Raw genomic sequence first — 18,654 nt, 5'->3', positions numbered from 1 at the left:
TATATCGAAAATGACAATAACAATAATAAAAATTATAACTATAATAATGATAATAATAACAATAATATTAATAAAAACAATAACGATAATGACGATAATAACGATAATAACGATAATAACGATAATTACGATATTAACGATTATAATAATAGCGATAAAAACGATAATAATAGTAATAACAATAACGATAATAACGATATTTACGATAATAATAATAATAATAATAACGATAACAACAATATTAACGATAATAACGATAATGGAAATAAAGATAATTACGATAATAATGATGTTAACGTTAATAATAGTAAGGATAACGATAATGTCGATAATAATAACTACACTATTAACGATAATTTAGATAATAATAATAATAATAAAGATAGTAAGTGTATCAACGATAACAACGATAATAAAGTTATTAACGACAATAAAACTAATAATAATAATAAGGGGTAATAATGATTATAACGATAATAATGATAATAACAATAATAATAATAGTAATAATAAAGATAATAATGATAATTTAGAAAATAAGGATAATAATAATAACAATAACAACGATAATAACGATACCAATGGTAATAACGACAACAATAATAATAGTAATAATAATTAAAACGATAGTAACGATTATAATAATAATAACAATAACAATAATAAAGATAATAACGATAATAATAATAATAATAATATCGATAATATTGATAATGACGATAATAATAATATTATTAATAACAACAATAACAATAATAACGATAATAAAGATAATTATAAATACGATAAAGTTGATAATATCGACAACAGTATTAACAATATTAATGATATTATCGATAATAATATTAACAATATTAACAATAATATCGATAAAAAAAATAACATTATTAACGATAATATATATAAAAATTATAACAATAATAATAATAACAGTAATATCGATAATACCGATAATAAGAATGATAATAATAATAACGATAATAAGGATAATAACCATAATAATAGTAATAATGATAAAGATAACAACGATTTTAACGATGATAATGACAGTAATAATAACAATAATAACGATAATAACGATAGTAATAGTAGTAATAATAACAATTATAACACTAATAAAGTTAAAAACGATAATAACGATAATTATAGTTTAATAATAATAATAATAACAATAATAGCGATAATAAGGTTATTAACGATAATATCGATAGATATAATAATCATATTAACAATAATAGCGATATTATCAATGATAACAATAACGACAATAACGATAATATCGATAATAATAATAATAATAACATTAACGACGATAATAACGATAATAAGTATAATAATAATAAAGAAAATATCGATAATAACGAAATTAACGATAATAATAATAAGAATAAGAATAGTAATAATAATAACGTTAATTACGATAATAACGATAATAGTAATAGTAATTATAAAGATAATAGCAATAATAACGATAATAATGATAATAATAAAAAAGATAATATCGATCATTTCGATAATAATAATAACAATATTAACGATTATATCGACAAAAACAATATCAATAATAACAATAATAAAATTAATAATTTCAATAACGATAATAATAACATTATTATTAATAATAATAATATCGATAAAAACGATAATAAAAATAATAACCATAATAACGATAATAGTAACATTATTACTAATAATAATAATAACGATAACAACGAAAATAATGATAATAACGCTTATAATAACAACGACAATATCGTTAATAGTAGTAATAATAATTATGATAATAACGATATTTACGATTATAATAATAAAAATAATAAAGAAAAGAACGATTAATCTATAATAACGATATTAATAATAACGATAGTAACTATAATAACGATGTAACGATTATGATAACAACAATATTAACGATAATATTGATAATAATAATAATAATATTAATAGCAATAATATCGACATTGAAGAAAATAACGATAATAATCATAATGATAATAACGATAATAGTAATAATAATAATATCAAAAATAACAATAATTATGATAACGACTATAATAACGATAAAAATAATAACGATAATGACGATGTTAATAATATCTGTAATAACGTTAATAACGATAATAATAATAGTAATAATACCGATAGCAACGATATCAATGATAATAACAATAATAACCATAATAATAATAATTATAAAAACGATAATAACGATAGTAACGACAATAATAATAATTATAATAACGTTAAAAGAGATAATAACTATGTCAACGATAATAATAATAACAATAATATCAATAAGAACGGTAATAACGATAATAATAATAATAATAATAATAACGATATTAACGATAAGAACGATAATAATGGTAATAATCTTAACAATAATAACGATAATAAAGATTTTAGGGATAATAGTAATAAGGATAATATCGATAATAACTATAGGAATAATAATTTAATATTAATAGTAACAATAACAACGACAAAGACGATAATAACGATAATAATAACGGTATTAAAGTTAATAATAAAAATCATATTAAAGATAATAACGATAATAACGATACTAACGATAATAGCGATAATAATAATATCAATAATAATGATAATACGGATAATATCGATAATAGTAATAACAATAATATCAATTTGAACAATAATAATAATAATTGATATAATATAAACGCTAATAACGATAACAACGATAATTACGTTAATAATACTATCAATATTAACCATAATAACGAAACTAATAATGACGAAAAGAATATTTATGGTGATAATAATAATAAAGATAATAACAATAATAACGACAACAATAATATCGATAATGACGATAATAATGATAATGATTATAATAAAACTAATAGCAATAATGACCATGATGACATTATTAACGATAAACATAATATGGATAATAACAACAATAACAATAATAGCGATAATTAAGAAAAAAATAATATATAATAATAACAACATAACGATAAAAACTATAATAACGTTAGTAATAATAATAATAATATTTATAATAACGATAATAACGATAATAACAATAATAAAAATTATAATATTAATATTATTAACGGTAATGACGATAATAACGATATTATTAATAATAATAATAATAATAATAATAATAATAAAAATAATAATAATAATAATAATAACGATATAAAGGGTAATAACAAAAATGACGATAATAATAATAATAACAACATTGATAATAACGATAATAACGATAATAATAATAATACTATTAAGGATAATATCGATAATAACGATAATAATAGTAATAATAAAATTGATAATTATAATATAACGTTAAAAACGATATTAATAATAAAAATATTAACGATAATGACGATAAGAACGATAATAACTATAATTATAATAAAATTAGAAATGATAATTACGATAATGTCGATAATAACGATAATAATAACAACAATAATAATGATAATTATGATAATATCGATAATAACACAAATAATAAACACAATATTAATTTAAACAATAATAACGGTAATAAAGATAATAATAATAACAATATTATCGATAATATCGATAATGACGATATTATTAATATTAGTAATAACAATAATGACGATAATAACGATACATAAGATTATAACGATGATAATAATAATAATGTTGAAGATACTAACGATATAACGTTAATAATGAAAATAATAATAATAATAATAGCGATTATAACAATAATAACCATAATAACGATAAAAATTATAATGACGAAAATAATAATAATATGAACAATAATATCGAATGTAGCGATAATAATAATATTCATAATAACGATAATAACGATAGTAATGCTAATGATATTAATAATAATATCGATAATAACGGTAATAAGAGGTAATAAATATAATAATAATAACAATTCTAACTACATTGGCGATAAAAACGACAATGGCGATCATAATTCTACTACTAACAATAATAACGATCATAGCGATAATATTAATTACAATAATTACGATAATAACGAAAATAGCGATAATAATATTAACTTAAATAATGTTAATAAAAGTAATAACGATACCACTAATAATAATAATATCTATAATAACGATAATTACGGATATAATAATAACAATAATTTTGATAATTCGATAATAATAATAATAGTAATAATGATAATAACAATATTAGCGTTATTAATAATAATATTAATGACGAAAATAGCTATAATAACGTTAATAAATATATTAATAAAAACAATAAAAAAGATAATAACGTTAATAATGATAGTAACGATAAAATTATTAATAATAATAAAAATTATAACAATAATAACGATAATAATTATAATTATAATAATAATAACGTTAATAACGTTAATAGCGATTATAATACTAGTAATAGTAACATTAATACCGATAATAACAATAATAACGAAAATAACGATAAATATAATGACTATAATAACGATAATATCGACAATAATAATTACAATAATAACGATAATTACGATTATATGAATATTAATGATTACTATAATTACTCTAATAACAATAATAAAGATAATAACCATAATCATAATAGTAATGATAGCAAAATATCGTTTATAAATATTATAATGATAATAATAATAATAATAATAATCATAATAATAATAACGATAATTACGATAATAAAGGCAATTATAATAATAATAATATCGATAAAAACGATAATAGCGGTAATAAAGATAATTATAATAACAATAATAATGAAAATATCGAATGTAATAATAATAATAATATCGATATTAACGATAATAACGTTAATAATAATAGTAATAATAACAATAATTACGATAATAAAGGTAATAATAATAATAATATCGATAATAACGATAATAACGGTAGTGAAGAAAATAATAATAACAATATTAAAGAAAATGGCGATAATATCGATAATAACGAAAATAATAATAACGATAATAACGATAATATTGATAAGGAGAAAAAATAAAATCGATAAAGACGATAATAATAATAGTCATAATCACAATAATAAAGACAATGACGGTAATATCGATTATATAAAAACGATAACAACGCTAATAGTAATAATAATAATATTATTAATAATAACGGTAATATCGATTGAAGTAATCATTATAATAAAGATAATGGCGATTTTAACGATAATAACGATAATAATAATAACAACAATAACGCTAATTACGATAATAATGATCATAACGTTGATAATAATATTTATAATAAAAATAATTACGATAATAAAAGTAATAATATTAACAATAATTTCGATAATAACGATAATAACGATAATAACGATCATTACAGTAAAAATATTATTAACAATAACAATAATAATAATAACGATAATAAGGATAATAACGATACCATCGATAATAATAATAAAAATAATAAAGATAATATTGTTTATATTAATAATTATATGAACGATAATAAAGGTAATTATATACATAGTAATAATAATATTAACGATAATATCGATAATAATAACAATAATATTACGATAAGAGCGATAATAACGCTAATAACGATAAAAACGATAAAAATAATAATAACAATAAAAACAATAATAATTTCAATAACGATAACAACGATAAAAAAAATAACAATAATGATGTTAAAAACGATAGTAAAATTAATAATAATACCGATAGAAGGATAATGACGGTATTTATAGCAATAAAAATAATGATTATAACGGTAATAACGATAATAATGATAAGAACAATGTTAAGGACAATAATAATAATAATAATAACGATAACATCGAAAATAATAATACTAATAATAGCGATAATAACGATAATAACGATAATAACGGTAATAATAATAATAATAATAACGATAATAGCTATAATCACGATGATAAAGATAATAACGAAAATGAAGATCATAATAAATAATATAATAAAGACAACAACGATAATAACGATAATAATGATAACAGTCATAAAAATAATAAAGATAATATCGATAATAACGATTACAAACGATTATAGTAATAAAAATATTAGGAATAATAACGACAAAAATTGGAAAAACGATCGATAATAATGATAATAACGATAACAATAATACTAATAATAACGATAATAACAATAATAAAAAAAGTAGTATCAGTAATAACGATAAAAACCGAAATAACGTAAACAATAATAACATTTATAAAGATAACAACGATAATAACGATAATAACGATAATAATAATGTAAGGATAATAAGGATAATAACGATAATAATGGTAAAACGACAATAATAATATAAATAATAACGTAAGTAATGATATTAATAATAATAACAGTAATAACGATAATGACGATAGTTATGATAATAACGATAATAATGACGATATTATCGATAGTAATGGTAATAACGATAATAATAATAATAACAATATTAACGATAATAACGATAATAATAATAATAATAATAATATTGATAATAACATTAATAGCGATTACAACTATAATATACATAATAATAATGATAATATATATTATATCTGTAATAATAATAACAAAAATAACGAAAATTACGATAATAATAATAGTAATAATAATAATAATAATAACAATAATAACGATAATATCGAAAATAATAATAACAATAATAACTATAATAATGATAATAATGATATAAAGGAAATAATAAAAATAATAATAAAAATAACAATAACAGGGGATAATAACGATAATAATAAAGATAATAACGGTAAAAATAAAAAAATATTAACGATATTAACGTTAATAACGGTAATAATAATAATAGTTATATTGATAAAACAATAATAGCGATTATACCGATAATAAAATTAACTATAAAGTAGATAATTACATAAATGACGATAATAATTATAATAGTGATAATAATAATAAAAGTAATAACAATAATATCTATAATAGCCATAATAAAGATAATAATAATAATAATAACGATTATTACGGTAATGACTCTTACAATTATAACGATAGTAAAGACAATAACAATAATTATAATGATAATAATAAATATAATAACAATATTAACAGTAGAATATACTTATAATAATAATAACAATATTAAACATAATATCGATAATAATAGCAATAATAATAACAATAATAACGATAATAGAAATAATAACAATTTTAATGAGAATAATGGTAACAAAGGTAATAATAAAAATAGTAATAATAATAACAATAATAACTATAATAACGATAATAACGATAATAAAGATAATGATAAAAAAATAACAATAATAACGTTAATATCGATAATAAAAGTTATAATAAAAACAGCAATAACAAATATAACGATAATAACGTTAATAATATTAATAATAATAACAACAATAACTATAATATTGATAATAAAGGTAATAATAATAATTATAATAACTGTAATAACGATAATAACGATAATCATAATAATAATATCTATAGTAACAATAACAATAATAAGAATGTAAATAATAATAATAATAATAACGATAATTACGACAATAACGATAATAATTATATCTATAGGAACGATAATAACGATAATAATAGTAATAATAATAATTACAATACTAACGAGATTACGATTATAATAATATCGATAATGACGATAATAATAATAATTATAATAGCGATATTAACGATAATAACGATAATAATAGTAACGAAAATAACAATAATAATTATGTTAATAATAACGATAATAACGATAGTAACGATTATAATAATAATAATAACGATAATTAGATAGTAAAGATAATAATAATAGCAATGTTAGTGATAATAACGGTCTAATAATATGAATAATAATAATAACGATAAAGACGGTAATAACGATTATAATAATAATAATATGAATTATTACTATAATAACAATTATATTTTAAAAAATTATAATAATAACAATAATAACGATTGTAACGATAATAACGATAATAACAATAATAACGATAATAATAATAATAATAACGATAATATCTATAATAACGCTATTAATGATATTTGTAATATTAATAATAAGGATAATAAAGTTATTAGTAGTAGTAATAAAAAACTTATAACAACAATAACGATCATAGCGATAATAATGATAATAAAGATAATTTTTTTTTATTTTTTATTTTTTTTTGACGGTCTGTGAATGCCAATTTTTGACCTAGGGTCCCTGCCCGCTAGAGGAACCCTTTACCATTTGGGTCCCCCGTTATAGTCCCTGGAGTGTCGGGCTCATCGTTGGAATAGACACTATCGACTAAACGCATTTCCATCCTAGTGACATAGTGAAACCATCCCTGCACCGCTTTGTAGCATTACTTCAGGATGACACCATTGCCTCATCTCCCTAAACTGGTCTCTCTCATTCGGTTCTAAGTGGCAGGAACCTGAAGCAACGTTGGTGGCACGTCTATGGGCCATCCATAACCATCTTCTTCTTGCGTAAGATTTCCCTAACGTAACAGGCCACCCTGTTCCACATCTTCTGCGCTCGCAGCATTTTCTCGACATTGTTGTCCAGTGAGATGTCCCCAAGCTCCTGCTCTAAGGCAAGACATTCGGCGCTCCACCAGGTACATATGAAGAACGTGTGGTGTGCATCTTCTTTGATAGAATCTCCATAGGTGCAGTTGCCGTCTGCTACTTTTCCCATTTTTGCGAGGAAGGAGAGGAACAGGCCATGCCATGTTAAGAATTGGGTGAGGTAGAAATTTACCTCACCCGCCTTTCGGTTTATCCAGTTGTCAAGTCGACCGTTGAGTCGGGCAGTCTATCTGCCCATAGGTTGCTGCTCCCATTTGCTTTGCCAGGTCTCGATGCTGTTAGACCCGGCTTTCTATGATGCCTCCTCCTTCCCCAGAACGGGCTTATGCTGATGGACGAATTGTTTCTCCATGGCTAGTAGGTCGATCGGGATTACCCCGATGATAACTAGCACTACGGGCTCTGAGACCGTGCTGTAGGAGCACGCGATTCGTAGAGTGCTCCTCTTGTGTATCGCGACTATGCGCTTGCGATATTTCTCTTATCGCAACGTCTCGGCACATACTTCCGCGACGTATAGCATCACTCCATCGGCGGCACGCATCAGTAGTCGCCTAATGCACGGCTGGGGACTGTGGACATTGTCCATGAGTGTGCCCAGAGTGGATACTACATTTGCCGCCTTGTCGGATGTCATTATTATATGCTCTCCGTAATTGAATTTGCATTCGAGCATTACTTCTAGATACCTGACGGACGCCTTATTCTGGACCGTCGCGTCTCCTATGGTGAAGCTGCGCAAGGTGTTGATGCGCTTCTTCGTTAGTATCACGATCTCTGTTCTCTGGGCTGCTAAGGATAGCCCATACTCTTCCATCCAGGTGATGACTCTGCGCATGACCTGGTTGAGCAGCAGATGTGCCCCATCTGTGTCGTTTGGGGTGAGATATACACTGATATAAGTCGTCGAGTTGTTTCTCACCCAAACGTATAGGCATCCGGATCCTTGATCGGACACATGTATTTGTCAGCGATCTGGGATCCAAACGGCCACGGGGACCAATTCGTCTGCGTACAATCCTAATCTTGCTGTGTCCTGGTATTGTTCGCTGATTAAAACGATATCAGCTTGTTTCTCAGAGCAGACCTGGTTTAGAAGGAGGTGCAAGGTCCTGCTCCTATTGAGATTATCCTGATTATAATGATAATAACAATAATATTAATATCAATAATAACGATAATGGCGATAATAATATATATAACAATTATAATGATAATGACGAAAATAACGATAATAATAATAACGATAATAGCGATAATAGAAATAATAATAAAAACGATAAAAACGAAAATAACGATGATAACATTAAAAATAATGGAATTAATACAGATAATAACAATAATAACGATAATAATAATATTAATAATAACGATAATCACGATAATAAAGGTATAATAATAATAACAATATCAATAATAACGATAATAACGGTAATAAATATACTAATAATAACAATAATAAAGAAAATAACGATAATATCGATAATAAAAATAATAATAACGAAGATTATAACGATAATATCGACAATAAAAATAACGATAATAACGATAATATCGATAATGAGAAAACAATATTATCAATAATAACGATAATAATAATAGTCATAAACACAATAATAAAGACAATGACGATAATAACGATTATATAAAAAACGATAACAAAACTAATAGTAATAATAATAATAATAATAATATTAATAATAACGTTAATATCGAATATAATTATCATTATAATAAAGATAATGGCGACATTAACGATAATGAAGATAATAATTATAACAACAATAACGCTAATTACGATAATAATTATCATAACATAGTTAATTATATCTATAATAATAATACTTAATATAATAAAAATAATAGTATTAACAATAATTTCGATAATAACTATCATTACGGAAAAATATTATTAATAATAACAATAATAATAATAATAACAATAGTAAGGATAATAGGTTATATAATAAGGATAATAACCATCGATAATAATAATAAAAATAATAAAGATAATATTGTTAATATTAATAATAATATGAACGATAATTAAGGTAATTATATATATAGTAATAATAATATTAACGATAATATCGATAATAATAACAATAACATTACGATAATAGTAATAATAATAATAGAAATAATAACACTAATAACAATAAAAACGATAAAAATAATAATGATAATAATAATAATAACGACAATAACGATAATAACGATAATAATAGCAGTAATAATAACAATAATAAAAAAATAACGATAATAGCGATAATAAAGATAATATCAATAATAATACCAACACAATTAAAAACAGTAACGATAATAATGATAATAGTAATAACAATAAAAACATTAATGATTCTAATGATATTATCGATAATGGTAATAATAATAATATTAACGATAATAACGATAATAATGATAATAAAGATAGTAATAACAATATTAAAAATAATAACTGTAATAACGATAACAACGATAATAATTGTAGTAATCATAACAATAATATAATTACTAACGATAATAACGATATTAAAGATTATAATAATTACGATGATAACGATAATATTAATAATAATAATAACAATATCAACGAAAATTCCGATAATATTAATAATGACAATAATAACGACAAGAACGGTGATAACGATAATACCGATAATACTAATAACGCTAGTAACGACAAGAGCAATAATAATAACACCTTTAATATCGCTAATTAAGATAATAATAATAATAATATCAACGAAAATAACGATAATAACGATATTAACGATAATAGTAAAAAGAATATTAACGATAATAAAGATAATAATTATGATGCCGACATTAATCATAACAATAATGGCAATAATAACGATAATAGTGATATTAAAATAACAATAATAACGATAATAACGATAATAACGATTATAATAATAACGATAATATCGATAATATCGATAATAATAATAACAATGTTAACGATACTATGGATAATAATATTAATTAATTTAACAATAACAACGATATAACGATAATAATGTTATTAACGATAATAATAATAATAATATTGATTCCAATAATTACCATAATAACGATAATCACTATAATAACAATAATAATAATATTGATAATGGCGGAAATAATAATTATAATAATGATAATACGGATAAATACGATATTAATGATAATAATAATAACGATAATAACGTTATTAGCAATAATAACGATAATAGCGATGATAATAAAAATAATATTAACGATAATATCGATAATAATAATACTAAAGATAAAAAAATAACGATAATAACAATAATAGTAATAATAAAAAACAACGATAATATCGATAATAACGGTAATAATAATAAGAATAATATATATAACATTGATATTAACGTTAATAACGTTAATAATCATATCAATTATAAAGATAATAAGGATAATAATGATAATAACGGTTATAACGATAATAACAATAATAATAATAGCAATAATAAAGATAATAACGTTATTTAGAATTCTAACGATAATAGTAATAACAATAATAACGATAATAACGATAATAACGATAAAATCGATAATAATAATAAGGTTAATGACGATAATAATAATAATAATAATAATAATAATAATAATAATAATAATAATAATAACGATAATAACGATAATTACGGTAATGACGACTATAATGATAACGATAATAACGATAATAGATATATTAATTTACCATAATAACGTAAGAAACGATAATAATAATAATAATAATAGCGATAAGAACGATAAGAACGATAATAAAGAAAATAATATTAACACTAACCACGATAAAAACGATATTAATATCAGTAATAATAACAATAATAACAATAGCGATAATAACGATATTTACGATAATAACGATAATAATAATAACAATAATAACGATAATAATTATAATAATGATAATAACGATATTAATTATAATAATAATAGGTATAATAACGATATTGATGGTAATAGAAATAAAAATAATATCGATGTTAACAAAAACATTAATAACAATAATAACGATAACTACGATAATAACGATAATAACGATAATAACCATAATAATGATAATAATAAGAGTTAAAAGCAATAATAACGATAACAACGATTATAACGATAAAGACGATTATAATGATAATTGTAATAATAATAATATCGATAATAATAATTACAACAAAAACTAATAACGATAATAATAATAAAAATATTAATAGTGACATTCATATCGATAATAACGATAATAATAATAATAATACTGCCATTAATAACGATAATAACAATAATAGATATAATATCAGTAATGACGATAATCGTGATCACAATGACAATAACTGTAATGATAATAATTCTAATAACAAAAATAATAATAGTAAAAATAAAAACAATTTCTATAATAATTATAATAACGATAAAAACGTTAATAATAAAAACAATAAATCTATATAACGATAAATACAACTTTATTAATAATAAAAAGTACGATAAAAAGATAATAGCGATAATAACGTTAATAATAATAATAACATGAACGATAATTTCGGTAAATACATTAATAATAATAATAATAAAAAAATAATTACGAAAATAACGATAATAATGTCAATAATAGTGATAATAATTATAATAACGGTAATAATGATAAGAACGATAAAAACAATAATTGTAATAACAATAAAAAGGATAAAAACGATAATAACGATAATAACGTTAAAAATTAAAATAATAATAATTATATCGATAATAATGATAATAACAATTATAGTAATAACAATAAAAATTATAATAATAACAATAATAACAATAATTACCATAATAATAATAATAATAACACAGATAAAAACAACAATAGCGATTATAACGATAATAATAGTAATAATAATAAGGATAATAACGATTAAGTCTGTAATAATTATAACAAAAATAACGACAATTACGATAATAATAATAATGATAATAATAATAATAACAATAATAATGATAATAATATTAATGATGATAACGATAGTAGTAATAATAATACTAACAATAATAACGATAATATCGATAATAATAATAGCAGTAATAAAGATAATAATGTTAATAACGATAATAAAGGAAATAATAAAAATAAAAATATTAATAACAATAATTGCGATATTAACGATTATAATAATACTAACGATAATAATAACGATAATAGCGATAATAACGATCATAATAATAATAATAATAACGATAATAATGATATAATTTATATCGCTAATTACAATAATAACGATAATAATAATATTAATCATAACCATAATAATGAATATAACAATACAAACATTAACTTTAGTAACGATAATAATGATTATAATAATAATAATTACGTTAATTACGATAATAACGTTAAGAATAATAAGAATAATATTAATAAAAATAATAGTAACGATAATAATGATAATAATTGTAATAACTATAATAAATTTAGTAACGATAATAACGAAATAATAGTTGTAATAATAACTCTATTCACGATAATATAGATAATAACATTATTAATAATAATAATAAAAACAATAAAAACGATAATTACGATAATATCTATACTAACAACGAAAATAACGGTAATAGTATCAATATTAATAAAGATAATAACCTTAAAATGAATTATAAGCATAGTAATAGTTACGATATAACTATAATAATGATATCATTGATTATAATAATTAAAAATTATAACAATAATAACGATAATAATAATTATAATAATTACGATAATAACAATAATAACGATAATAAAAATAATAATAATAATAATAATGAAAATAATAATAATAATAATAATAATAATAATAACGATAATAACGATAATGACGAAAATAATAGTTGTAATAATAACACTGATTACAATAATAAATATAATAACGATATTAAAAATAATAATAATAACAATAATAACGATAATTACGATAATAGCATTAATACTAAAATTAATAACGATATTATTGATAACAGTAACAAAGATAATAGTGCTAATAATGATAATAATATTAATAACGATAGTAATAATAATAATATATCGAAAATAACAAAAATTACGATAATAACTATAATAACGATGACAATAGTAAGGATAATATCTAAAATAAAGGTAATGATAATAAATATAATAACGGAAACAACGATAATAACGATAATAATAAAAAAGGCAATATCAATAATAAAGTTAATAACGATAATAATGATTATAACGATAATAATAATATTAATTAGAAGGATTAATATAATAATAGGAAAAACGATAAAACGTCAATAGTAATAACAATAATAACGATAATAATAAGTATAACAATAGCGATAATAACGATAAGAATGATAATAATAATAACAATAATAACGAAAATAAGGATAGTAACTATGTCAACGATATTAATAATAATAATAATAATAATGAAGAAAAGGATAATATCGACAATAATAATAATAATAATAATGATAATAAAGATAATAACGGTAATAATAGTAATAATAATAATAATAATAATTTTAATAATAACATTAATAACAATAAAAACGATTATAATGATAATAACGATAATAATAATAATATTAATAAAAATAAAATCGACAATAACGATTTTAACGATAATCATATTAATAATAATAACATAATTATCAATAAAAAAGATAATAACGATAATAACTATAATAATTATAACAATAATAACGATAATTACGATAATTAAGAAAATATTAATAATAACGTTAAAAAATATAATAATAATAAATATAATAGCGATAGTAAATATAATAACGATAATAACGATATTAGCAATAATAATAACAATAATAATAATAAAGATAATAACGATATTAACCATAATAACGAAAAAAGTTATAATAATGATAATAATAATAACAATAAATATAACAATGATAACGATATTACCGATAAATACGATTATAATAATAACGATGAAAACGAAAATAGTGATGATAATTATGACGATAATAACGATATCAACGATAATAATTGTAGTAATGAAAGCAATAATAAGTATACTAACATTAATAACGATATTAACAATAATAATAATATCGATATTAAGGTTAATACTGATGATAGTGATAAGAATAACAACAATAATAACGATGAATTCGATAATAATAGTAATAATAACGACAAAAATATCATTAATAACGATATTAAGGACAATAACGGTAATTATCATAACAATTATAACGATAATAACGATGATAATGATAATAGCGATAATAATAATAACAATAATAACAATAATTATTATAATAATAGCGAGAATAATAGTAGTAATAATAACAATATTAACAATAATAACGATAATAACAATAATAATATTAGCAATAAAAACAATAATAACAATATTAACGAAAATAACGATAATAATAATATCGATAGTAACAATAATAAGGATAATGACGATTATAGTGTTAATAACGTTAATTATTATAATAATAATAGCAATAATAACAGTAATAAAGATAATAACGATAATAATAATAACTACAATTACGACAGTATTAATAATAATAATAACGGTAATAACGATATTAACGATAATAATAATAATAATAAATATAATAACGATATTAATCGTAATAACGATAATAGTTATAATAACGATAACAAAAATAATAATAATAACAATAATAAAAATAATTACAATAATAATGACAATAATAATAACAATAATTACGATATTAACGGATATAAAGATAATATTAATAATAACGATAATAATGAAAACGAAAATAGCGATAATTTCGTTAATAAGATAAACAATATTAACGATAAAATCGATAATAATAATAATATAACAATAAAAACGATATTAATGATAGTATCGATGATAACGATAACAATAATAACGATAATGACGGTAATAATAATAATAATAATAATAATAATAATAATAATAATAATAATAATAATAATAATAATAATAATAATAATAACGGAAATAACAATAAATTTAATTACAATAATATCGATAATGACGATAATGACGATAATAACGATAACAATAATAAGGTTTATAACTATAGTATCGATATAATTATCATCAATAATACTGTTTATAGCGATAAGAATAATTATTATAATAAAAATAATAATGAACATAAAGATAATAATGATAATAATTATAACAATACGAACGATAATAACGAAATTATTAGAAATAATAATAAGAATAATAACGATAACATCAATTATAACAATAATTATAATATCAATAATAGCGAAAATAAAGATAATAACTATATTGACACTAAGAATAATAATAATAATAACGATAAGAAAGGTAATAATAAATACAACAATTTAGATAATAACGGCATAAGGATAATAATAATAACAATTATAACGAGAAAATCGATAATAATATTTATAACGATAATAATAATAATAATAATAACAAAAAAACTATAATAATAATAAAAATAATAACGATAATGACGAAAATATCGATCATAACGATAATAATGTTAATAACTATAATAATAATAATATTAATAACGGTAATAACAATAATAATAGTAGCAATAATAACGATAATATTGATAAGAACGATAAGAGTAATAATAATAATATCGATAACATCAATAATAACGATAATAACGAAAATAAGAATTATAATTTATACGATAAACTTTATAATAACGATAATAACGATAATATTAATAACAATAAGAACGATATCAGCGATAATAACGATACTAATAATAATAATGTTAATGAAAATTATGATAATAACTATGTCAACGTTAATAATATTAACAGAAATAATGATAAAAATGATTATAACGAAAATAGTAATAATAATAATAATGTTAATAACGAGTGTCGGGCTCACCGTTGGAATAGGCATTACCGACTAATCTCATAACCATCCTATTGGCATAGTGATACCACCTGGCACCGTAATGTGACATTAATTCATGATGGCGCCACTTCATCATGTCCCATTAATTAGGACTCCAACAATTTGCCCGCGACCATTAGCACCGCGGGCTCAGAGACCGTGGGGTAGGAGCAAGCAATTCGGAGAGTGCCCTTTCTCTGTACCGCGGCTATGCGCTTCGGATAATTCTCTTTTCGCAGCGCCTCCGCCCATATTTATGCGCCATACAGTATCACTGCATCGACGGCACGTATCCGTATTCGCCTAATGCACGGCCGGGGGCCGTTGACATTGACCATAAGTGTCCCCAGCGTGGCTACAACTTTTGCCGCCTTGTCAGCCGCCCTTATTATATGCTCTCCGTAATTCAGTTTGCAATTGAGCATTACTCCAATGTACCTGACAGACGGCTTTACCTGGACCGTCGCGTCTCATACCGTGAAATTGCGCAAGGTGTTGATGCGCGTCTGCGTTAGTAGAACGATCTCTGTTCTCTGTGCTGCTACGGATAGCAAGTGCTCTTCCATCCAGGAGATGACTCTGCGCATGACCTGGTTGAGCAGCAGCTGTGTCTCTTACAGTTATGACAACTGCAATGTCGTCTGCGTACCCAACCAAGAAAGCGCCTTCAAGGACTGCCATACCGTCGTAGAAAATAAGATACCGTCGTAGAAAATATTCCAGATATCCGGTCCTAGTATGGAGCCCTGAGCTGTCCCCGATGTCAACTCCAAGCTTTTTGGACCATCATCAGTATTGTATTCTAGGAAGCGCTCGTTTAGATAATCCTCGAGTATTCGAAGTATGTACCCCGGAACTCTGAAATTACGTTCCAGCGCTTCCATTGCCAAGTCCCACCTGATGGAATTGAAGGCATTTCTCTAAGGTGGCCAGCAGATACAAATGGCGGGAATGGTGATTCCCGCGCTCAGTCATTTTTGCGGCCATGACAACTTTCTGAACTGCGTGGATGGTGGAGAGGTCGGATCGAAATCGATACTGGCAGGCAGCAAGATCCCCCGCTGCCCTCATGGCTGCGTGCAGCCGTGGCCTAAGCAGCTTCTCCAGGAGCTTGCCAGCCTCATCGAGCATACATATAGGCTTGTATGACAAAGCAACCTCTGCTGGACCCTTGCTCTTGATGATGAGCACAAGCTTCGCTTTCTTCCACGGGGCCGAAAAGATGCCCTCCCTGAGGCACATGTTGTTCACGTT

The sequence above is a fragment of the Vespa crabro genome, chromosome 5 (assembly GCF_910589235.1).
Source record: "Vespa crabro chromosome 5, iyVesCrab1.2, whole genome shotgun sequence".
Lineage (NCBI taxonomy): Eukaryota > Metazoa > Arthropoda > Insecta > Hymenoptera > Vespidae > Vespa > Vespa crabro.
Note: the sequence above shows the minus strand (reverse complement) of the source record.